The sequence below is a fragment of the Rhinolophus ferrumequinum genome, chromosome 10 (assembly GCF_004115265.2).
Source record: "Rhinolophus ferrumequinum isolate MPI-CBG mRhiFer1 chromosome 10, mRhiFer1_v1.p, whole genome shotgun sequence".
In the NCBI taxonomy this organism is placed as follows: Eukaryota; Metazoa; Chordata; class Mammalia; order Chiroptera; family Rhinolophidae; genus Rhinolophus; species Rhinolophus ferrumequinum.
Genome location: NC_046293.1, coordinates 48,111,840 through 48,136,318, shown reverse-complemented (window position 1 = coordinate 48,136,318; position 24,479 = coordinate 48,111,840). Strand labels below are relative to the sequence as shown.

Genomic DNA, 24,479 nt, shown 5'->3' with positions numbered 1-24,479 from the left:
AATCACAGAGAGGAATCTTGATTTACCCCGGAACATAAAATGAGTTTTAAGAAAATCTTATCTAGCTCTTATGGGAAGAGCAACCTCTCTACACATCGGGATTACATTCTTGTTAGTGAGTATATGAGGGAACTGGCACTCTCCTGCCGTTGGTGTATGGGTTTATTGGGACAATGTGTCAAAATGTTAAATATGCATACCCCTTATTGCAACACATCCACTCCAAAGGATGAATGCATAAAGAAATTCATCAGAACATGTTTCGTAATATTGAAAATTGGAGATACTCTGTGTCCAACTACAAGCAAAGCTTCTCAATCTTAATCAACTCAGTCCTGTTTTTCTAATAAATATTTTGTAACACTCCCTTTACCATCCTGAAATGAAAGTCATAGATACCTACAACAAAATATACTGAACTGTAATATGAAAGAGAAATAAAAGTAATGTGTAACAAAATAATATGTATTTCAATGTCAATACTCTAGACACAAAACATACTCTAGGGGGCAGTACCACCCAGTTAAGAACTCATTATCTACAGCAAACTGGTTAAATAACTTATGATATGTCCAAATAAAGGAATGGTATAAATCTAGATTCGACATATCGTTGAATCAAAAAGCAGATTGTAAAACAGCATTGCATAGTTTTATTTATGTAAATAAGTAGGAAAAAGTCTTAAAAGTTGCTAAGATGTTGATGATTTGACAGGAATTGTCCCTATTTATGAGATTCGTAAGGATTTTTGCTTTTTTTTATGTATTTGTATACTTGAATTTTCTTGTCTACATATATAATTTAAAAGTTTATAGCATGCCCCAATGGGAGAATCACAGATCCCTAAGGTTCTGGAGTGAGGTTATATCATCCGCAGTGGAGATTTATTTACCTTTTGTAAAATAGTCCCTGGCCTTTCCCAGGCAGCTGCCAAAGACGGTGGATGTACTCAGCCAAGGGCCATCACTTGAGTCCTCAGGTGATCATCGTAATCAAGTAATACTGCTAGGCAGGAGGGTGGGGGTCATGCGCTACAAGGGCATCCACATTTCTGGCAGTTTCTACAGAAACAAGTTGCGGTCCCTGGTCTTTTTCTACAAACGCATGAACGCCGCCAACTCCTTCTGTGAGCCCAACCACTTCCGGTCTCCTGCCACTCTAGGCCCCTCCCACTTCATGCTCTCTATCTATCATGTTGGCAGAACCATGAAAGGCATTTTGCTGCTCAAGACCAAGTGAGACCTCAAGATGTTTGATGGGATCCTGCCCCTGCTTATCCCCACAAGAAAAAGCAGATGGTAGTTTTTACTGCCCTCAACGTTGTGTGTCTGAAATCTACTTGTAAGTTTGCCTACCTTGGGAGCCTCGCTCACAAGGTTGTCTGGAAGTACAGGTGTTGACAGATACCCTGGAGGAGAAGGCCAAGATCCATCACAGGAAGAAGCAGCACTCATGATGCTGCAGAAACAGGCTGAGAAGAATGTGGAGAAGACAACTAACTGACGAATACTAAGAGGTCCTCAAGATCCATGGACTCCTGGTTTGAGTCCAATAAAGACTGTATTTCTCATGCTTGGCCTGGCCTTCCCTTCTTCCAGACCTAAAGGAGGCAGTCCCAATGTCCAAGTGCCACAGGCAGCCACTTAAGAGTGGCCCTGAAAAACAGCAGTGAGGGGACTGCTTCTAAGTAGGCAGAGTTTTGGCTACTGCATCTGGCCATTTACTTTGTGTATAAAGTTATGGGCCCGGGCAAAGGCTTGTCTGCTTGCAGTTTGGAGGGAGAAAGGTGGGGGATAAAGAGGTCTGGGAAAGAGGCATGTGGATGAATCTGTGAAAGTGGACAGGAAATGTTAAGATCTTTGTTTCACAAGTTAATGCACAACAGATGGCATCCATCAAAGAGGCACTAAACAACTAGTACAGGAACCAATGACTTGTCCATATAATGTCAGCCAGTCTCTGCCATTGGCTACATCAGTGTTAGTCCAATAGGCCTGTGATAAAAATGGGGACAGGAACAGAGGTTATACACAGAGCAAACAGCATGGGGTCTCACATACTAAGGCTTATTTATCTACTGTCATTGGCAAATAGCCAAAAAAACTGCCAGCAGAAGAGACCAATGCTTAGCCCCCAATATGGCACCAAACTTTTGGTAGACCTACTAGCTATTTGATTACAAATTGTCCACACTGGACTCATTCCATCTGGAAGTAGTATCAGTCTATCTTGACGGCAATATAAACATATTCCAACTTAGACCTCCTGCCTGAACGTTCTTAGCCAGCACCACTAAGGGTTTAAAGTGTTTGATCGACCAATCAGGGACTTAGGGCAGCAGTGGACACATGACTATGGGATCCACTGATCCTTTCATATACTACACCACCTAGACAAAATAGTAGACTGATGGAGCATGGAAATTACCTGTTAAAGATTCAGCTGAAGAGCTAGGATGCAAAGGGGACCTTGTGATAGGGGCACCGTCCTTTAGGACTCAGGTACACTTTAAGTTGATATTCATTATATGGTACAGGGTCCCTCACAGAGAGAATATCTGGGTCCAGTAGCTGAAGGGTGGTAGTAGGAGTATCTATGTGTACTGATTCCCAACGATTCACTTGGGGAATTTTAACCTTCTTTCCCTAAGGGTTAGAGGTTTAGGCTACTAGAGGGGAATTGCTTCCACTAGAAGGCACAGTAAGAGTCCCATTAAACCCCAGCTGCCGCCTAGTCATTTCAGGCTCCTCATCCCAAGAAACCAGCAGGGAAGGACAGTTGACCCTGATATTCAACAAAGTAGCTGTTAAGCAGTAGGATCAAGAAAGAATATGTGGGATACCCAGGTAATCCCTTTGGGTGTCTTGGTTTTCACTTGCCCAATTTGGATAATACGTAGACAAGTGCAGCCGCCACAACTGGAGAAGCACCTGGTGATGCAGGGCTCAGGCCCTTCAGCGAAGAGGATCTGGGTCACTGCACGAAGCTACCTAGACCAGAAAACAATGAGGGGAATCTAGAATGGGTAGCAGAGGGAGGACATGATCAGCTTCAACGATAGCCCCAAGAGCAGCTTCAAGGACTGTAGTTAAATTTCTAGTTTGTCCAGGAAAAGGGACACAAGAGAATTTTGGAATGGCTGCGCCTAGACCTGGGTGGCCAGTCGTGGCTATCAGGATGCACTGCAGCGATCTCCCCATGCAGGACTGAAGCAGTCATCCCACCAGCTGCTGGAAGGGTTGGGTCTGACAGTTTTCAAGTGAATCTTTCTCCAGAACTTACCCTTTGCTCGAGAGGGCCACCTTACCTTTCTGCATTCAGCCAGATTGATTGGTCATTGAGGTAGCATAAAGGCTTCAGAGCTCCCTGCGGGTGGACTTCGGTGGACTGCATCACAGTTCAACTTCTTCCTCTACCCAATCCTGGTTCCTTTAGTCTTTCCGCAGCACTCCCCAGTGAAATTTCTGGACGCCAATCTTCATCTCAAAGTGCATTTCCCAGGGAACTCAATCTGTGATAGGTTCCTTTCCCTGTGTATCTTATAACTGTTAGGACCTTTTATATTTTAAGTTAAAAAAAAAAATCAAAATTGCTTAAATAAGGAAGGGGGTATATTGGCTCACATAACTGGGCAGGTATCAGGATTGATTTGATTCAGTGGCGTAATGATGTCAAGGACCCAATTTTGCTCCATTTCTCTGCTCTGTCTTCCATAGAAGGAGCATTATACTAAAGCTAGCTTTGTTCACAATGACAGTAGCTGCAATAATTCAAAAGTTTATATTCTCAACCTTCACCTCCCAAATGGAAAGACAGCAGGCTTTTAGTAGCTGCGTTTGAAGAACAAGGAAAAATCTTTCACAGAGTTACCAGCTCTTCAAGTTTCGTGGACACAAACTACCTATCCAGTCTAAGTTTCCTACACCACTCACTGTGGCAAGAGCTATGGGATTACCTTGAATGGTTTAAAATAATCAAAGTTCATTCCTGGAATTGGTGGTATGTTTTAAGCCTTGCCATCCACATCCATATGGATGCTACACAAGGGGGAGGGAGAGAAAGGATGTTGTGGAGACAAACTATTAGTTTGCTAGGGCTGCCACACCAAAGTACCACCGACTGGGTGATAAACCAAGAGAAATCCATTTTCTCACAGTTTGGGGGGCTAGAAGTCTGAGATTAAGGTGCTGGCAGGGTTGTTTCTTCTGGGGCCTCTCTCCTTGGCTTGTCGAAGGCCACCTTTTCCTTCTGCTGTCACATGGTCTTCCCTCTGTTGCGCACGCATCTGTGTCCTAATCTCCTCTTTTTATAAGGACACCAGTCACATTGGATTAGGGCCTATCCTAAAGACCTTATTTGAACTTCATCATCTTTTTAAAGGCCTCATCTCCAAATACAATTACTGTATTTTGCCATATATAATGGGTACTTTTTGGCTCAAATTTGTGAGGGGAAAATAAGGATGCACTTTATACATGGTTAGTACTAATTCTGTATCTACATAAATGTTTTAAATTCTTGTATTTATGGTTATAAGTTAAAAGTGTAACTCTCGAACCCACTAATGATATCCGTATGCAAAATAATGGCCTGGAATACTATAATTGATTTTGTTGACAAACTTATGACAACAATGAAGAGTTCTCTACCTTCTATAATGGGTAAGTATCGTAAATGTGTTACTGATATATACAATTTCTTGTACCTTGTATCTGTTCTTGTGTTTTGTAATTATTTGTTACATAAAATTTCTTGTACCATAATATGTTAAAAAATAAATGCTAAAATTCCTTATAATACAAAAAACAAGTACCTAAATGAAAACAAATAAAAATTTGAACTAAAAAATTAAAATGAAAGATTATTTTCCCTGAAAGTTTGGCCAAACAACGTGGGTATACATTATACATGGGAGCGCATTATACAAGACAAAGGATGGCACATTCTGAGGTATGGGTGGTTAGGACTTCAACGCATGAACTTTTGGGCGGGGGAACAGTTCAGCCCATAACATAAACTCAACATCAGCATCAGTTACATATTAAAATTATGTTTATCTGCTTGACTATTGTACTAACTGTAAATTCTTTAAGGGCAAAGACAGTATGTTATTTATCTCTATATCACCAGTGCATATCTAGCACAGTAGGCAGTTAATATAACAACTTCTTCTGGAGGATGGTAAAGAGTTCACTGTATTTGGTAAGTATGAGGTCACTGGTGCGTTTTTCCAGGAGTAGTTTCAATGGAGTGATAGTGATGTAAGCCTAATTGCAGTAGGTTTAAGAAAGAATAGACAGATTTGACAATATAAAAATTAAAACCTTCTTATGACCAAAAAACACCATAAGCAAAGTCAAAAGATAATTATGTAAAAAAAAAAGTACCTACATGTACAGAACATCAAGAGTTAAGAGCTCTAAATAAAAGGGATCCTATAAAAAGATCAGAAAAAGATGAAGACAAACAACTTAATATAAAAACATGTGAAGGCTATGAACAGCCCAAAAATACATATATAAAAAGAAGTTGAATCTCACTAGTGGTCAGGGAAACACTAATTAAAATAACAGTGAATTAGCATTTAATGCAAATTACACTAACAAAAATTTAAAATTCATGCTTCAGTCTTGGCAAGAGATGGAGAAATAGACATTCTTTTATCATTTAATTGGAGTGTAAACCACAATAATTTTAGAGGTAATCTGCCAGCGTGTCATTCAAGACATCTTTGGTCACAAATAACAGAAAACCCAACTCAACTCTTCCCTCCAAAAGTCATTTATAGAGTCATACAACTGAAAATCTAGACATAGCTGAATCAAATCTATCTAGATGTTATCATTAGACTCTAGTTTCTTTGTTTGTCTTAGTTCTTCCTCAACAGAAGTTATTTTTAGTAAAGATCTCTCTTCACGAAGAGAGTTTATATCTTTACAGAAACAAGCCCAGCAGAGAAGAAAAGTCCTTGATCTAATTCTTATTGGCCTGAATTGAGACTTGCGCCCATCTCTGAACTATAAAACATTAAACTAGTGGGGTAATATACTCTTCTTGACCAAATATAGAAGCCAGTGGAGGAGTCATACCATTTGTAACCCCACAGATTAAGAGAGAAGGGGGACCAATTCATCAAAACAAAACGGAGGCGCTGTTACCCAGTAAAACAGGAGATGAACGCTGGGTGTCAAAACAAAACAAAATAAAACAAACCAATACATACCCTCTACAGGCAGTATTTATTAAAATAAAAAATGTACATATTTTTTGTCTCAACAATCTCACTTTAAGGATTCAATTCTATAGAAAAAAATCATACAATTTTAAAAAGATACATATAAGAATACTTATTTCAGCATTGTTTATAATGGCACAAAATGTGGACAAATCTGCATTAATCAATAAAGGAATGGCTTAAAAATTATAGTACATTAATACTATGTAATATTGCTCAGCTAGTTAAAAGAATGAGCTAGCTAATAGTATCGATGATGAGCTGTTGAGCAAGAAAAAGAAAGTTGCAGAAAAATATATGTGGTGTGATTCATTATTTGTAAAAATAAAAATCAAAACCACCCTTTACGTGTTTCTATAACCATTGGAAAAAGTATGGACAAAAACATCAATCTTTTAACATTGGTTTTTATCTAAGATTGGGATGGGGAGCAGAAAGCTATAGTTTTCTTTATATAATTCTGAATATATTTTATGTACTTGTGTGAATGGTTAAAATTATGCCTATTGCCTTTTAAAAAAAGACAACAGAAAGTGAAATGAGGAAGCAGTCTTAAAATGTAAACTATTTTTAGGTTTGGAGAGAAGAGAGAGAAATTAATTTCCAGTAAAGAAGAGATAGAAAATATTGAAGACAGCATAACCCATGGAGCAGTCCCTGAGGGCGTGGAGGGGATCTGTTCCAGAGCAGAGTCCCAGATGTACCAGGGCTGTGATGGCTTCACAGTTCCCCAGGGAAATGCAAATAAACAAATGGAGTAGTTCATAAAATTTAGTTTTTTGGGGTTGCACATGCATTTCTTTTAGGAAATCATGGTGATAAGAGATGGGAGGACTGTAAAAGTATATACTGTTATTTGTCAAGATTAAAAAGCCAGCAGCCCTATGTCAGTTCCTAAACTGTTAGAAATGTTAATGGTCCATAAATCCCAAAGTATGGAAGAAACAGATCTACAGCCCACGTAGAAATCTACGTCTTAAGTGAGAGAAGAGTTAATTCTTCCTCGGTGATGGAAGAAAACAAGTGTGTATGGTTATAGACATTACAGACAGACTTTGTAAGTATAGGGAAATAAGTTGAGGAAGTTATTTCCTATAAAGACTGTGGTAAGATCTTTTGCTGGGTTCAGGGTTGAAGGGCTCAGCAGGAGTATTGTGAGGTTGAGACTTGAGGGGAGTGGTAAAAATGTGGAAGAGGTGCTGTGGGGAATAGGAGAACAATCTGAGAGAAAGTGAAGTCTTCAAGTTCAGAATAATATCTGACTCTATAGTTGACTCCTGAACAACATGAAGGTTGCAGGCACCAACACCACACACCGTTGAAAATCTGTGTATAATTTTTGACTCCCCCCAAACTTAACTACTATTAGTCTACTGCTGACAGGAAGTCTTACCGATAACATCAACAGCCAACCGGCACATATTTTGTATGTTATATGTATTATATACTGTATTCTTAAAATAAAGTGAGCTAGAGAAAAGAAAATGCTATTAAGAAAATAATAAGGAAGAGAAAATATGTTTACAGTACTGTGTATTATTGAAAATAATTTGCATATAAGTGGACCTGTGCAGTTCAAACCTGTGTTGTTCAAGGGTCAACTGTATTTTGTTCAGATTTGCTGTTATGAAATTGTCCCTAGGTCCTTTTTATACTCTTTCCCTCGTTTGACACCCCTTGCCCTGACCCAGAACTTTGTTTTTATTCCTTTTATAGTCTTCCTTAGTTTGTTTTTGTACTTGTCTTATCTGTACCCACTAAGCTGTCTCTGAGATACTGTTCATTCATGTATAACCACAGCACCTCCCAGATAGTAAAACCCAATAGATTATTGATGAAATAAATTTAATTCCACATAGAAAATAATTGGATAATAATCAGTATCACCCTGGTTAAAATTCTTCACAGTTGTGAAAACAGAAATAAAACACTGGCTTTAATTCCTGTAAATTAACTTTTCTTAATAGCATGCATTTTTCATTCCTTACAAAGATATTGTATATTTGGTTATGTTTTGTTCGTAAGAGTCTTAAACTATACATCCGTCAAATTTATACACTTCTGCTACAAAAGTGCTACAGAGGTCATTAAAATAAAAATTACTACAAGATATGGAAACTGAGGACCAGAAAAATTAGGTGATTTGTTCAAAACTGCTAAAGTCTTAAATGACAGAGTCCATATTAGAACCACTTAATCCAGTGTCTTTATACCACGATTCCCATCTTAATTTGAATTTTGTTTTGTATTCAATTCATAATACTTAAATTAATAATAGCCGTTATCTCTGACAAAGCTCTGTCAAAATTAATACTGATTATCTTTCATTTGTAAAGATGCCACTATAGGTTTCTGTTTCTCTGTGACAGGTTTGATATTTTAAGTGTTGGGTGAAATGCAACATGCCAATTTGGCATTCATTTGAATGTTATTTTATGATGTGTATCATTTGTGTTTTTTTAAATGGTTATAATAAAATCTAAAACGTTGATGGTGATGGTTGATATATCGATCTTTACTCCTGCATTTTATAGTTCATTTTTTATTTATTTAAAACTCTACATCTCTCTATTATAAACAAAAAATATTGAAACAGAGAGAATAATAAATTTTCATCATGCAAACATAATTAGGAGGATGCTGTACGTTCAGAAATATATATGGTCTTTTCCCTGGGGAGGCAAGAAATGGGCTATTACAAACCACCACCCTCTTTTCTATTTGCACATGAAAGTAGAAACCACTAGTACATTAGCAGTAAGAGCATTTTTCTCTTAAAACATGCTCACATGATACCTAGGAGGCCAACCATAAAACAGTGATAAATTTATGATCTGCTAGTGAATAAATATACCAAAAGATTCTCATTGTTTAGTTTTGCTCAAACAGTATAGTTATTTTTAATTTAAAAATTATAGTTTTCTATTTGACAAATGTTATCATTTGACCTTTAATTAAATTTTAAGAGAGAACATTTTCCCCCAAACAAATGGATTTTTATATAAAATACACACAGAAGAATGCTGCAACAGAAGCCTCTGTCTGGAGTTACACTAGTAGAGGTCAGATTCCCTAGGGTGAAGGCAAGCCATGTGTCTAGAACAAAGCTACACCCTCGTGCTGGATAGCTCCTAACAGTGCTTTTGATCTGATTGCATCATATAATTCTTTGAACAAAGTTTTCGGTGACCGTCTTAGTCATGCTTTACAACATTTCTTATAATGTACTGTTTGCTCTGACAGTGACAGGGAAAGGCCCATCATAAGAATTTGATTTTTTTCCATCAGAAGAAAGCATTTTAGCTCATCTAGATCTTTGTTCCTTCAAATATCCCAAACACATTTAATTAATGGCCATTTAATTCCCAAACTTCATATCAAAAACTATACATTGTAAAGCTCCAAAGACTTTGAAATAGAAAGACAGGCTGCCATTCATTCATTCCTTAAGCAATTATTTACCAAATCCTTATTGACAGGCACCGAGCCAGCAGCTGTGGTTACGCAAGTGACGAGACGTTGTCCCTGTGCTCACAGTGGGAGACAGACACTGTGCAGACCAAACACCATGCACAGGATGAGGGTGCCAGAGAAACGACCTCACAGTGCGGGGAGCAGGGGACACGGCAAGCAGCCTCGTCTGGGCGAGTGTGGCAAAGAGGTGACCAGTTGGCAGGGTCTCGAGAAAGTGGGGAGGAAAGTCATCGAGGGCAGGGCTCAGGGTAGCTAGGAGAGAGCACCGCGCACAGAAATGGAGGAAGAGAACAGACGACAGGAAAAGGTGGGAGCGGCGAGGCTGGCTGTGACAGGGCACTGGGTAAGCCAAGGCGGGGGTGGGCGGCAGCCCCGGGGCTGACTTCATCTCCTGGGAGCTGTTAGCTGGACAAATGGCCTTGACTGGGGGACTGAAAGGACCGCCCGGTAAAAGGGGTGGACACCGAGGGCAAGAGCAGCCAGGAGCTTGAAGAAAGTGTCCAGAAGGGAAAATACGAGTTTAAAGAGTCAGTGGATTTTAAAAAGTGGGTAGAGGTATTTCTGAGGTAAAACAAAAGATTGGACCACCCAACAGGGAAGGAATAGACAAGGGCACACACGTTCCCCATCGCAGGCTCCGACAAATTACTGAATGAATAATCTTATGTTACTATCGGGCATTGTTTAAATGCCCACCAGGAGGGAAGAAAGAGGAGGGCTCGTAAAAGTTACGGGCACTTCAATCTCCCCGCAGGATGTACTTCAGGTGGGCAACGCTGCCGGGTGAAAACTCAATCCACCGCCACACAACAGATTCACATTAACACTCTTTTCAAAATCAGATTTCCATAAAGATAGGCTAGCAAATGCTGCGCAAAGCCCCTCACGCCCAGGTCCACAAGAGCCTCCTGCATTGTCCTCATCAACTTATCCAAACAGCCGCCCAACAAGCGCCTACTCCAGCGCTACACGCACGGCGCATGCGCACAGTCCACAGAGTGTGTGTGTGTGGGGGGGGGGGTTGGAGGGCGGGGCAGGGAGAATGTTTCCCAGAAGCCCTTGCCACTCGCCGCCTTTCTCCCTCCCGCTCTTGAGCCGCGTGACGTGACTCCGCCCGCCACGTTCCTCTGTCGCAAACAGTGGTTTGCCGGCGCCCCCCTGCGGTCCCGTCGAGCGCTGCAGCTGTGCACGCAGGGCCAGCGCTAGCGAGCAGGGAGAGTGCGGCGGGTTCTGCTGCCGCCGTCGTCACCGTAGCGTGTCGACAGTGGCAGCGCGGCGGAGCGGAGCGAAGGGAGGGAGGGGGAGAGTAGAGGAGAAGAGAGGGAGGAGGCCAGACAAGGCGGGGGGAGGGGGAGCAGTGGTGGCGCAAGCCGCGCGGAGCAGCGCAGCCCGGGTCCGCTCCCTTCAGTGCGGCCGCCTCCCGACCCGGCCGGCACAGCCGGCGCCCCAGCGGGCCCCCCGGAATATCTCAAAGCAGCCGAAGGAGTCCTCGTTGGGGAACTTGGCGGCGGCGTGACGGGGACCTAGAGACCGGCAGTGGGGCCGCCGCCGCCGCCGGAGCAAGCTCCTCGACCTCGGCCTGAGGTAAACACGGGCCGACCTCGGGTGGATGGGCTTGCGCAGCTGTCGGGGCGAGGTGGAGGTTACAGGCCAGCGCAGAGCGGAGGAGCGGGCCCCGGGCGACGGGAGGGCGGACAAAGTTTTGGAATCTTGCGCGGCCCAGGCGGCGTCCTGCGCTTGGAGGAAAGTTGGAGCTGCCTTTCCAGGTCGGGGAAGCTGCGGCGGGGAGGATCCCCCTCCCGTCTCGCTACCCCGCGAGGGAGGCCTCGCTCCGGCCGCAGCCGCCGTCTCACTGTCGGCACCCTGTCCCATTTCCTCCTTGTGGCCTACCCGTCTCCCGTCGCCTCAGCGGGCGAATCCTGTCCCCGCCCGAGTGCGGGGTCGGGAGTGGGGGTTTTGAGGAAGGAGGCTCCACGGCCGAGTCCCCACACTTACACCCCCTCCCTGCAGTGGAAACGTGTCCAGCTGGGCTTCCGGGAGCTCCCCGACCCCTGTGTCCGCTTTACTTGGGAGACTTGGCTTTTGTCAATTGCGTCCATGCCCGCCTGTGAAACCAAACTTTACTACGCCGTGACCTCTCACAAAGTGCGCGAATGGGGAAGAGCCGGCGCTTGCCTGCAAGCCTCGGCGTTTACCCGATGCCCTGAATTTCAAACTCTTCTCCCACCCCCAATTTTTCAACCCGTTTCCTGGCCTGACAACAAAAGGCCCAGGAGTTCTAAACTTAGCTTAATCAGTTGCCTCTCCTCAGACCTACTAGGCGTTTTGAACTATTAGAGACATTCAGATTGCTGGCTGGCGGTCGTGTCACTTAACACACATTTTGAAAAATTGTTTTAAAACTAAATGCCTGACTTAAGAGTAGTTGATTAAAACATTCACAGATTCAAGTGTTGAATTGTAACATACCCCCGATATATTTCTGTCCCGTATTACGTAGTGTCTACGGGTTGAGCGTTTTTCATTCATTTTGGATTACATTTTAACATCTTTTATCATGCTAGTACCAGTGAGCTGAGATATTTAAATAAAACTGATCAAAAAGTTGTAATGCTTTGGCTATGACATGCTGATCGTAAATTTTCCCAGTTTGAGCATTTTTTCGCTGAATTTTCGAAGAAGCGTATTAAAATGTATTTTTCTTGTTTTAAAAGTTAATTCATGCATACGAGTACCTTAGCTTAGTAACAACATTGAAGGCAAAACGGTCTTAAACTTTACTGATAATTGTATTGAAATTTTGATATGTAATCAAGTCTCTTTCCAGACCATTACTTTCTCTTTCCTGTTTCTTTAGCAGTTAGCTTCATCATCTCACTTTGTTTTGCTATTTAAGAACTGCAGTAAAAAGTTTGTGGGGACTTTTGTTTTTGTTGCTGATGTTTTAACTTACTGGGAAGAAATGAAGAAATGAAATTTTGAAATTGTCTTTGACTTTTTTTGTTTTGTCCTATTATATCACAGATAATTTGAATTTGTGTTTATGCAATATGTGTGTTTTTTTAAGTAGCAATTCTTGTTGCTACACTTTTTCACTATAATATTTTTTGGTGCTTGAAGTATATTAATAATCATTCAGTTTTACATTCAGATAGTGACTTTTTTGCCTGAGAATTTGAGTATATTTTGAGATTTGGGTGGGGTAAGAGTTGGATATTTACTTAATCTAAGTGTACTTATGCTGTAAAGATATTCTTCAGTATGTTAAGGGGGAAGAAAACTGTAAAAGAAAATGAAAAATTATTCCTAAATATTCTGCCTGAAATATGTGTCAGGAAAAAAAATTTAAGGGGAACTTTTTCGTTTGTCTTTCGGCGGTGGTAATGGGGTACATGGGTTAAGACTGAAACTCTTCAGGGGTCACTCACTTTTCTTGAAAAGCTGTGCTGTTAATTAGCAGAGAGGATGAATCAGTGCTGTTACATGATGTTGATTCGTCATCAGCATCTTTTAGTAATAAATAAAAGTGTGCAATATTATACTACTCTTTAACTTAATACTGAACTTTTAGGTACATCAGTGAGAGATGTAAACCCCAACCAAAGAGAGTGGCAGGCATAAAGAATACAAAGTCAGCCCTAGAATGATTCATTATAACTTCCTTTTAGCAAGCTCTCCCATCCGCTGCCCTTGTCTTTTAGTGATGTAAATTGGATCTTAACTTACTTTGCCCAGTGAAATAAACAAGCTTAAAAACTAAATTCTTTAATTATATCCTCTGTCCCAAAGAATAAATTAATAGCCCGGCACCTTATCTTGCATCTGAGTGGTGATAACTTAGTAGCACTGAGTAGAGCCCAGAGTTAAAATACCCAGTATTATTCTGTTGCTATTCCCAAGACTCATCTTTGCATTGTCTTTTTTTTTTTTTTTAAGCTGTGGCCTTGTTAATTTCTAGTACTTAGGGGCATAAAAACTCAATATAAAATGTGAAACCACCACCATCCTCTCTCACTTGCAAAATAGCTTCCTAAAAAGTCTCACTATGACCTTTGTTCACCTGTAGTCTTTTAACATTCAACAGCCAGAGTGATCCTGTTAAAATCTGTCAGATCATGTCACTTCTCAAGTGGTTCTCTTCTCAGTCATGGTAAAATTCATAGCCCTTACTATGGTCTACCAGGCTCTGAGTGTTTTTTTTTTCTTTTAAAAAAAACTTTTATTTATTTTAAGTGTGTTTTTCCAGGACCCATCAGCTCCAGGTAGTTGTTTCAATCTAGTTGTGGAGGGCGCAGCTCATAGTAGCCCATGTGGGGAATCGAACCTGCAACCCTGGTGTTACTCGCGCTCTAACCACCTGAGCTAACTGGCTGCCCTTGAGTGTGTTTGTTTTTTTAATTGGGGAATATTGGGGAACTGTGTTTCTCCAGGGCCCAATCAGCTCCAAGTCATTATCCTTCAACCCAGTTGTGGAGGGCGAAGCTCAGTTCCAAGTCCAGTGGCTGTTTTCAATCTTTAGTTGCGGGGGGGGGGGCAGCCACCATCCCATGCGGGAATCCAATAGGCAGCCCTGTTGTTCAGAGCTGGTGTTGAACCAACTGAGCCATTTGAGTGCCCCTGAGTGTTTTGAGCCTCTACTTTCTTTCTGACTTCATTACCTCCCTCTTTCTCCAGCCACACTTCTCTGCTACTGAGGTTTTCTCTGACTACTCTGTATAAAACAGCAGGCCCACCCACATTTCCTAATCCTTTTTAAGCCAGATATTTCTCCATAGCACTTATCACTTTCCAACGCACTGTATAATTTACCCGCAAGTTTATTGTATTTCCTCATCACTCTAATGTAAGTTCTATGAGAATAGGATTTGTCAGTTTTGGTTACTGTTTTGCCCCCAAACACCTGAACGATGTGTGATACATAGTAGGTATTAATATATATTTAAATGATTAACTGCTTTCAGCTGGAAACATTTTTAAAACATTAAAAATAGTAATTGAGGTTTGAAACTTTATAGACTATGCAAGTCTCAGTCTTTTGCATAAACTACTAAGTTACTTAAATCCATGCATTATGTTTAGTTCAGGGGGTCCACATTTTTAAAGGAGAATATGACAATATGACCTTTAAACAGATTTGTCAGAATATAGAAGGAACTCATGGTTAGCTAAAAGGAGAATGGTATAACTATTTTACTGTTTAAAATGTCATTTAGAAGCCAAATTAGACTTAACTTTGATAGTTCCAGAAGGCAGAACTAGTATTGTGGTGATGTGTATGGAGGGGGAGGAAAGGCATTAAGAGTGGATGTGGGAAAATTAGTTAAGGCTTTGCAGTAGTAGTACAGAAGAGATGAGAATAGCTTCAATTAGGATGAGAAATGTGGAGATGGGCAACAGTGAATGGGGATTTGGGATTAGTAGGTGTCAGGTGATGGAATGAAGGTAAGAAAAATTTCAAAGATGACTTCTGAGTTAACTGCTGAGTTGATGATGGTACCAAATAAGGATCATGATTCTATTGATTCTGACATAAGGTTTGAAAGTACCTTTGCAACTTTCAGGTGGAAATTTCTGTAAGCAATTAGAGATATAGTTACAAAATTCAGAATAGTGGTATGGAAATAGAAATTTGAAGTCACATAGGTAGTTGAAACTATAGGTGGAATTACTTAGGGAAGGGTATATAACTTAAAAAAAAGAGACACTAGACTGGAATCATAATGGCCTCTAACATCTAAAAAAAAAAATTGCTGGAGGAATATGAGCCCCCAAAGAATACTGTGAAAGAGAAGTAGGAGATGAGTGTGGTATTGCAGAAACCAAAGGAATAGAATATAGGCATACCTCAGTTTATTGAGCTTTACTTTATTGTGTTTCACAATTAAGTTTTTTTTACAAATTGAAGAAAAGACTGTCCACCAGCAAAAATATTATGCCTCACTTTATTGCTGTGGTCTGGAACTGAAACCGCAATTATCTCTGAAGTGTGCCTGTATTTCAAGGGGGAGAGGAGCCAGTAGGATCAGGTGTTGATGAGAGTTAAGTAAGGTTAAGAGCTAAAAGAAATTTTTTCTTTGAATTTAACAACATGGAGCTCTTTGGCCTTTTGAACAAACAGTATAGTAAGCTGTTTTTGTTTTTTCAAACTGTTGGTCCTGTAATTGCTTAACTAAATTTAAAAGTACTGAGATCAAAGATTAAGAAATTATCCATCCACATTACGGAAGAGACCTAATATTTATGAAACATTTATTGTGTGCCAACTGCTCTATTCTAGACATTTTGCATACGTTTTTATTTTATCTTTTAAGTAGCCTTGCAATATTGAGTATGTCATTCCATTTTACAGAATGAGGCTCTAGAGAACTTAAATGACTTCCTAAGAATCTATACCCAAGTCCATCTGACTCTTCGGCCTCTAGTTACCATCATATTAGTTGGCCTCCCAAACGCCAGACCAGTGTTGTCTAGTAGACCTTTCTCTGGTGATGAAAGTGTTCTGTATCTGTACTTCCCAATCCAGTAGCTGACAGCAACAGGTGGCTGTCTTTTGAGCACTTGAAATATGACCGAGGAACAGAATAGTGGTTACTGTATTGGACAGTGCAGATATAGATCAAAAGTCATTAAAAATGCCATAAATAATAAAGCAGTCTTATACTGTAGTCCCCCCTTATCCACGGTTTTGCTTTCTGCGGTTTCAGCTGGTCACCTGTGGTCCAAAAATAGTAAGTGGAAAATTCCAGAAGTAAACAATTCGTAAGTTTTGAATCTCATTCCATCCCTCTCTGTATGCCTAGGACATGACATGAATCATCCCAGCATATTCACGCTGAATATGCTACCTGCATGTTAATCACTTAATAGCGTTTTGGTTATCAGATCAATCACAGTATTGCAGTGCTTATATTCAAATAACCCTTATTTTACTTAATAATGGCCCCAAAGTGCAAGAGTAGTGATGCTGGCAATTTGGATATGCCAAAGAGAAGCCATAAAGTGCTTCCTTTAAGTGAAAATGTGAACGTTCTCAACTTAGTAAGGAAAAAAAATTGTATGCTAAGGTGTACAGGAAGAACTGATCTATCTGTGAAATTGTGAAGAAGGAAAGAAATTCGTGCTACTTTGCTGAGTGACCACATTTACATAACTTGAATTACAGTATATTGTTATAATTCTACTTTATTAATCATTGTTAATCTACTGTGCCTAATTTTTAAATTAAACTTTATCATAGATATATATGAATTGGAAAAAAACATTATATATACATGTCTATATAGACATGTATATATATGTGTATATATGTATATGTATATATGTATGTGTATATATGTATATGTATATATGTATGTGTGTGTGTGTATATATATATATATATATATATATATATATAGGGTTCTGTACTATTCATGGTCTCAGGCATCCACTGGGGAATCTTGGAACGTATCCCCCACGGATAAGGAGTGACTACTATAATAACAAGAGGCGGAAACACATACTTTTTTGAAAGGAGTACTGTTTTGCTTATATGCTACTTTTAGGTGCTGTAAGTGAATATTGTAGGTAATCTTTGTTTTAACAATCTCAAACTTGCAGAAAAGTTTCAGATGTAATGCAAAGAACTTTTTCCCCCGGAGTCATTTGAGAGTAAGTTGCAGATGCATTTGGACAAGAACTTTCTGTTACATAAACTGTATCAAAATCAGGAAATTAAAATTGCTATATTGCTACCACCTAACCTTCAGGCTTCATTCAAGTTTTGCCAGTTTCCATAGTAATTTCCTTTGCAACAAGAGAATCCCCAGTTCAGAATTCTGTGTTGCTTTTAATTGTAATGTCTTTTTACACTCCTTCAACCTCGAACAATCCCTCAGTCTTTTCTTGATGTTCATGACCTTAATAACTTTAAAATATTGCAGGTAATTTTGTTGTAAAATGTGTCTCAATTTGGGTTTGCCTGATATTTCCTTATGGTTGGAGTCAGATTGTACATTTTTTGGCAGGATTTTTACAGTAATAATGCTGTTTTCTCATTGTATCTTATCAGATGACATACAATTTCTATTTGTACCATTACGGATGATAGGTACTTTGATCACTTAATTAAAGTGAAGTCTCCCTAGCTTCTTTTTATTTTTTTTAATTTTTATTTTTTATTAAAGTTATTGGAGATGACACTGGTTAATAAAGTTATATAGGTTTCAAGTGTACAGTTCTGTAATGCATCCTCTGTATGTTGTACTGTGTGTTCACCACCCAAAGTCAAATCTCCTCTCATCACCATATATTTTACTTCCTTTACCCTTTTCTACTTCCCATTCTCCCCCCTTTCCCTCTGGTAACCACTACACTGTTGTGTGTGTCTGAGTTTGTGTTTTGTTTGTTTGTTGCTTTTAGTTTTATATCCCACATATGAGTGAAATCATGGTTCTCGACTTTTTCCATCTCACTTACATTGCTTGGCATTATGTTTTCAAGATCCATGTATGTTTTCTCAAATGGCAGTATTTCATCTTTTCTTATGAGTAATATAATATTTCGTTGTGTATATGTACCACATCTGTATCCAGTCATCTATCAAAGGACACTTTGGTTATTTCCATGTCTTGGCAACCATGAATAATGCTTCAGTGAACATAGGGGTACATATGTCTTTATGTAAATGTTTTCAAATTTTGTGTGTATATACCCAGAAGAGGGATTGCTGGGTCATATGGTAATTCTATTCTTATTTTAAAGTTTTTTTTTCTCCTCTTAATAATTAATAAGTGTGGGGAATTATTTTGAGACTATATAAGTTCATTCCTTATCAGACTTGCTTTTTTCCTCAAATTGTCCCAGCTTTTGCCAGCAAAAGCCCTTTCAAAGGTAGTTTCTGTGTTCTTTTAACTTGCTTTTAGCACTTCCTTTTTGACACAAGAAAATGTTCCAGGCTTACCTGTACTTTTCCTGCCACAGCCTAGAATCAACCATTTCTCAAAGGAGTGTTTGTTTGTTTTTTGTTTGCTTGTTTTTTTTTTTTTTAATTTTTGTTTGTGGAGAAAGGTATTTAGAAACTAAGATTTGGATGATATATATATCTGTATATAGAAAACCATGAGTTGGTACCAATTTTCAATCCACAGTGTTTAAAGTTTTCTCCTTTTCCAAATTTATAACTCCCTTCTCTTACAAGGAGAAACCTGGCTCCCATTATCCTTAGTATATTTACTTACATGATCAATCCTCTGTAGCTATTTTTCATCGCCACTGCTGCTCCTTCCAGAGAGTCGCATAACATTTTCACTCAACTTAGGCTCTGACACCTTGTGCCAGGATGCATGGCTGACTTCAGATTTCTCATACCTCATGCTGAGGATCTCACCATTTTGCCTGAGTTCTAGTACCTCACTCTGGGCTCCTTCACCATCCTTATAATGGACAGCTTGCTCACCGACTTGGGCTCTACCATTTGTAGGCAGAATAACAGCATATACAGACATGTTCTTTTAAAGATTATACTGACTTGTTTTTATAAAAGGTTATTATACCAGAATTTTTAGTGAAAATTGGTGATCAAATAAGCTCTGAACTTTTTTTTCATTTAAACCCTCTTGAGATTCACATCTCTATTAGTGATAAGACTAATCTTCCTCCTTATTCTCCCTTTTATCCTTAGAGTTCTCAGGTATACTTCTAGGGGAGTCTTTGTAATATAATTTTGACAATAATATACAAAATTAGTTTACTTTTTGTATATAGGCTTTGGAGTTATACCTGGCTTTGAATTCTGGTTATCCCATATACTGATTATCACCTTTTATAGGGGACTTAATCAGTGTCCCAATTTCCTCACCTATTTTAACTAAGTAACATTTACCTAAGTCCAATGGTAATGGCAGCTAACTCTATGTTTCATATCCTTAGGTTAGCTCTTTAGTGAGTGAGTTTCAAGCCTTTTTAACGCAGTGTTCTAGTGTTCAATGTTGGTGATGTTTTAGTTTTTAAAATGTACTGCGGTGTGCTTTTCTGAGGATTCAGTGTGCAAATGAATATTTAGTCATTGCCTGATATAAAGTCGGCATTCTCCCTACCCATGATCCTGTGGTGTATGGTTGTTGATACCTATGTGCCTATTTGGTCTGGGGATGAAATGTGGTCTTTGCTTGTGGGGAGCTTAGTCCTAATCAGGCCTTCTTTATTGCTCCCCGATGTTCTTTCTGTTTTTTTCCTAACTAGTTTTCCATACTTTCCTCTCTTCCCTCACTTTGTGCTGTTGCATTAACTTCAAAACCCTCAATTTAAGCATCTTTGAAACTACTCTCAAAATCGATAAATGGAAGAGAGGTGGACTTTTCCTTAGTGATTCACTGCTTCATACAAAACAAAATTTAAGTCCTACCATGGACTTAACTTTAAGTCCCTTTACATTCTGGCTCATAATTATGTCTTTGCCCTTATCTCTATTGCTGTCCTAAATGAATTCATTCTGACTAAATCTTGAAAAATGCCTGTACTTCATATTTGGTACTTAGCATATGCTATCTTGTTCATCTTGTATCCTATTTCTCCACCTCACTTTTTGTACCAGGAAGGTACAGAAGGGGTATACTATCTTAATATGCCTTGTATTCCAATGCCAGGCTCAATATCCTGACAGTAGTAGTTCAGCAGCTTAAAATGAACAAAAACAAATATAAATATTAAAGACAGCAGCCACAGCCCCACTGCTTTGAAAATTCTCTGGGATTAGTGAAACAGCTTACATAATCTGTTAACATGAATATAATTGCAGCACATTTTGTATGTCTAGATGGCCTGTCAAGAAAATTGTTTCTTTAAAATACTTTTCTAATGGGGAATAAAATATTAATAACTTAAAAAATTTGTAAGCTATCATTCACCTGAAAACCTTATCATAGAAAAGGCTTTAGATAGGACAGCTTTAGTGCATTAGGCCATATTTTTTAGGAACTGGTGTACATGTCCAGTTACTTAGACATCAGCATATGAGTAATATGAGGGAGATGCATGCAACAAAATATGAGATGTGATCAACAAATATGGTGACTGCTGCTGCCAAGTGCCATCCAGCAGAAAGGCAGGGACCTTTAATATGGGAAGTGGCGCATCGAACCTTAGTAACTGTGTGACAGGTTTCAACTTACTCGGTGTAGCCAGTCAGGTGTAAGCTACGATTGAGAGAAGGTGAGTTTTAAAGTATGCGGTAAATCACGAATCACAAACAACGCATTAACGTGAAATAGGCAAATGGTTTCATCCTCTATCATGACTATGCTCTGTGTCACACATAGCTTCTGGTACGGCAATTTCTGTCAAATAAAAACATTATAGTGTGTCCTCATCGTCCTTATTCACTGGATCTGGCACTGTGTGACTTCTGGCTCTTGCCCAGAGTCAAAATGACCATGAAAGGAAAACATTTTTAACCGATTCAGGACATCGAGGCAGCCATGACAGTGTAACTAAACACACTCACAAAAGAGGACTTCCAGAACTGCGTCCGAAAGTGGCAAGAACGATGGGATACATGTGTTCAAAGTGGGGGGGTGGTATTTTGAGGGAGATTAATGGCAATGTGTCTTTTACTGTAATAAATTTTTAATTTAAACATTCACTGTATTTTTTGATCATACCTCGTATGTTCAAGGCTATAATCTCCACAGGCTATAGATGTGTGTTGTTTGTCAGACCTTTCAGTGCTATAGAAATGCGGCAACCGGAGATAGAAAATTCAAATACCTCCTTTCCTTTCAATCTCATCTTTGGTGGTATAATTTGGGTGGCCACTGTGTGTGATAGTATAGAACCTTTGGAAAGACTGGAGACTATAAAGTTGTCAGTCAAAAAGTACCTTTTTTGAAAACGTTAACAATTTATATTCTAGCCCGTAATTGTTCTCAGATACTAGTCTTTTAAAAACATTTTTAAATTTCATTAACATACAGTAAAATTGACCTTTTTGGGGTGTGTAGTTTTGTGAATTTTAATACATATACAGATTTGTGTTACTACCACCAGAATCAGTATTTAGAATGGTTCCGTCACCCCTAAAAAACTCACTTATGCTATCTTTGTAATCAAACCTTCCCCTAACCCAGACAACCACTGATAATATTTCTTCATCACCAGTTTTGACCTTTTGAGAATGTCATATGAATGCAGTTGAGTAGTATGGAACTTTCTGAGACTGGCTTCTCTCACTCAGTATATTGCTTTTTAAATTCATCCAAGTGAATTCATAGAGTGAAACACTAGTCCATTCCTTTTCATGGCTGAATGATATTCCATTGTATGGATGAATACCATAGGTTTAAAAAAATTTTTATTATAGTTTACATACAATATTATATTAGTTTCAAGTGTATAACATAGTAACTAGACATTTATATACCTTACATTGTGATCACTCTAAGTCTAATAACTTTGTCACCCCAAAGTTATTATGATATTATTGACTAATTCCCTATGCTGTACATTACATCCCCATGACTTAATTCTATAACTCATTTTGTATTACCAGTCAGTTTGTACTAGTTTATTTTTATAAAATCCAGTATAGCAATTTGTTTCTTGTACTATCTTCATCTGGTTTTGGTACCATGGTAATGCTGGACTCATAAAATGAGTTGGGAAGTATTTATCTTCCATTTTCTGGAAGAGATTGTGTTGAACTCGTGTTATTTCTTCTTTCAATGTTTAGTAAAATTCATCAGGGAAATTATCTGGGCCTGGAGATTTCCTTTTTGGAAATCTTTTAACTACAAATTCAATGTATTTAAATAGTACTAGGGCTATCCAGTGCTATTCTATCTACTTAATCAGTCTTGCTAGAGGTTTACGTTTTATTGATCTGTTCAAAGAAAGAGCTTTTGGTTTCATTGATTTTTCTCTTTTTCTGTTTTTAATTTCATTGATTTTTGCTTTCTCTATTTCCTTCCTTCTGCCTGCTTTGTATGTGTTTTGCTTTTTTCTAGTTTCTTAAGGTAGAAGTTTAGATCACTGATTTGAGACCTCTTCTGATATAAGCTCTTTAATGCTATAATGCTTTCACTGCATATCACATATTTTAACTACTGATATATTTGGGTTTTGGTTTGCCATTTTATTTTCTGTTTGTTCCCTCTGTTTTTATTCTTCTGTATCCTCTTTCTTTGGGTTATTTGAACATGTTTTTAGTATTCTATTTAAATTTATTATTTTTGCCTGTATGTATTTAGTGGTTGCTCTAGGATCCTTATATCCTTATATATAATCCTTATATATTATACTTATGTTTTCATTAGTCTTAGAATCAGTATTTTACCACTTCAAGAGAAATGTGGAAAAACCATACCACCATGTAGGTCTCTTTTCCCTTACCCATTTATGTTGTAATTGTCTTCTGCTACATCTACATATATTGGAAGCCGTACTAGAAAGTGTTATAATACTGGCTTTTAAGTGCCAAACGTATTTTACAGAATTCAAGAGGAGAATAGTTAATTATATTTACTCAGATATTTACTACTTCTGTTGCTCTTCCATTATTCCTTGTGTTCCATTTCCTCTGACTAAAGAACTTCGTTTAGCAGTTCTTTTAGAGCTTGCAACTAATCTTACTGTTTCTCAACTGAGAATGTTCTTCTATTTCACATTTACTCCTTAAGGATAATTTTGCTAGACGCCAGATTCTAGGTTTACAGTCTTTTCCATTTTAGCACTTAAGAATGTTGTTCCACTTCCTTCTTCATACATACTTTCTGATGAGAAATCAGTAGTTCAGATCATTAATCTACCTTCCCCTCATAAGTAATGCACTGTTTTTTCAGTTTGCTTGCAAGATTTTCCTTTGTAATTTTCAAAAGTTTGATTGTGATATGTCTACCCATGAATTTCATTGGAAGTATCTTGTTTGGGGTTTGTGAGCTTCTTCAATCTAGAATTTTATGTTTTCCACCAAGTTTGGGACGTTTCAAGCCATTATTTTTTCTTTCTACAGCTCCTCCTCTTTCTCCTCCCATTGCACTCATTTTCTTCTCCTTGTGCTCTTGACATGAATGTTAGGGTTTTTGTATGTCCCACACATCCCTGGGGCACTAATAAGTTTTTTGTTTTTTTTAATATTTTCTCTACTGTTCAGATTGGGTAGTTTCTATTAATCTGTCTTCATGTTCACTGACTTTCCATTCTGCTGTTGAGTGTTCAGTGTATTTTCTGTTTCAGGTATTGCATTTTTCAGTTCTAAAATTCCCATTTGGTGGTTCTTTATATCATCTGTTTTTTTGCTGTGATTTTCTAGCTTTCCATTTGTTTCAGGACTATTCTCTCTTACTTGTTGGAGCATTTTTATACCTTCTTTAAAAATCTTTGTCAGGTAGTTCACCCAGTGCTCTAATATCTCTGTCTTGTTGTTGGTTCTATTGGTTATATTTTCCCACACGAATTTGAGATTTTCCTTGTTCTCTCTATGCCAAGTAATTTTGGATTGTTTTGGACATTTTGAACACTAAGTCATAAAACTTAGTGTCTTTTTTAAATGCTATGGAGAATGTTGGTATTTTCCATAAAACTGCCTTGTTTTAGCAGGCAGTTGAGTTTCGGCCACAGTTCCAACCAGCTTTTTGTAAGTTGTAGGTTTAATTTCAATTGTTTTCAAAATTTTTGCAGTACTATTTGGATTTTTTTTTCATATGAGCACTACCCAGTAGCCAATCTGTGACCTGCATGGGGGTTTATCCTGTATTTTAGTTTCCAGCGTTTATGGTATGCTGTTATGGTTAAATTT

At 38.6% G+C, this 24,479-nt stretch overlaps 1 protein-coding gene and 1 pseudogene across 1 annotated transcript in view; both read left to right on the top strand.

Moving 5' to 3' along the window:
* The first annotated feature begins 943 nt into the window (after window positions 1–943).
* LOC117028794 (60S ribosomal protein L13a-like) lies at window positions 944–1,546 on the top strand (annotated as a pseudogene).
* A 9,401-nt stretch (window positions 1,547–10,947) lies between these two features.
* SCAF11 (SR-related CTD associated factor 11) overlaps window positions 10,948–24,479 on the top strand; it is a 62,228-nt gene continuing 48,696 nt past the window's right edge. The window contains 1 exon segment of the mRNA XM_033116840.1: window positions 10,948–11,293. The gene's annotated coding sequence lies outside the window, so the exon portion shown is untranslated.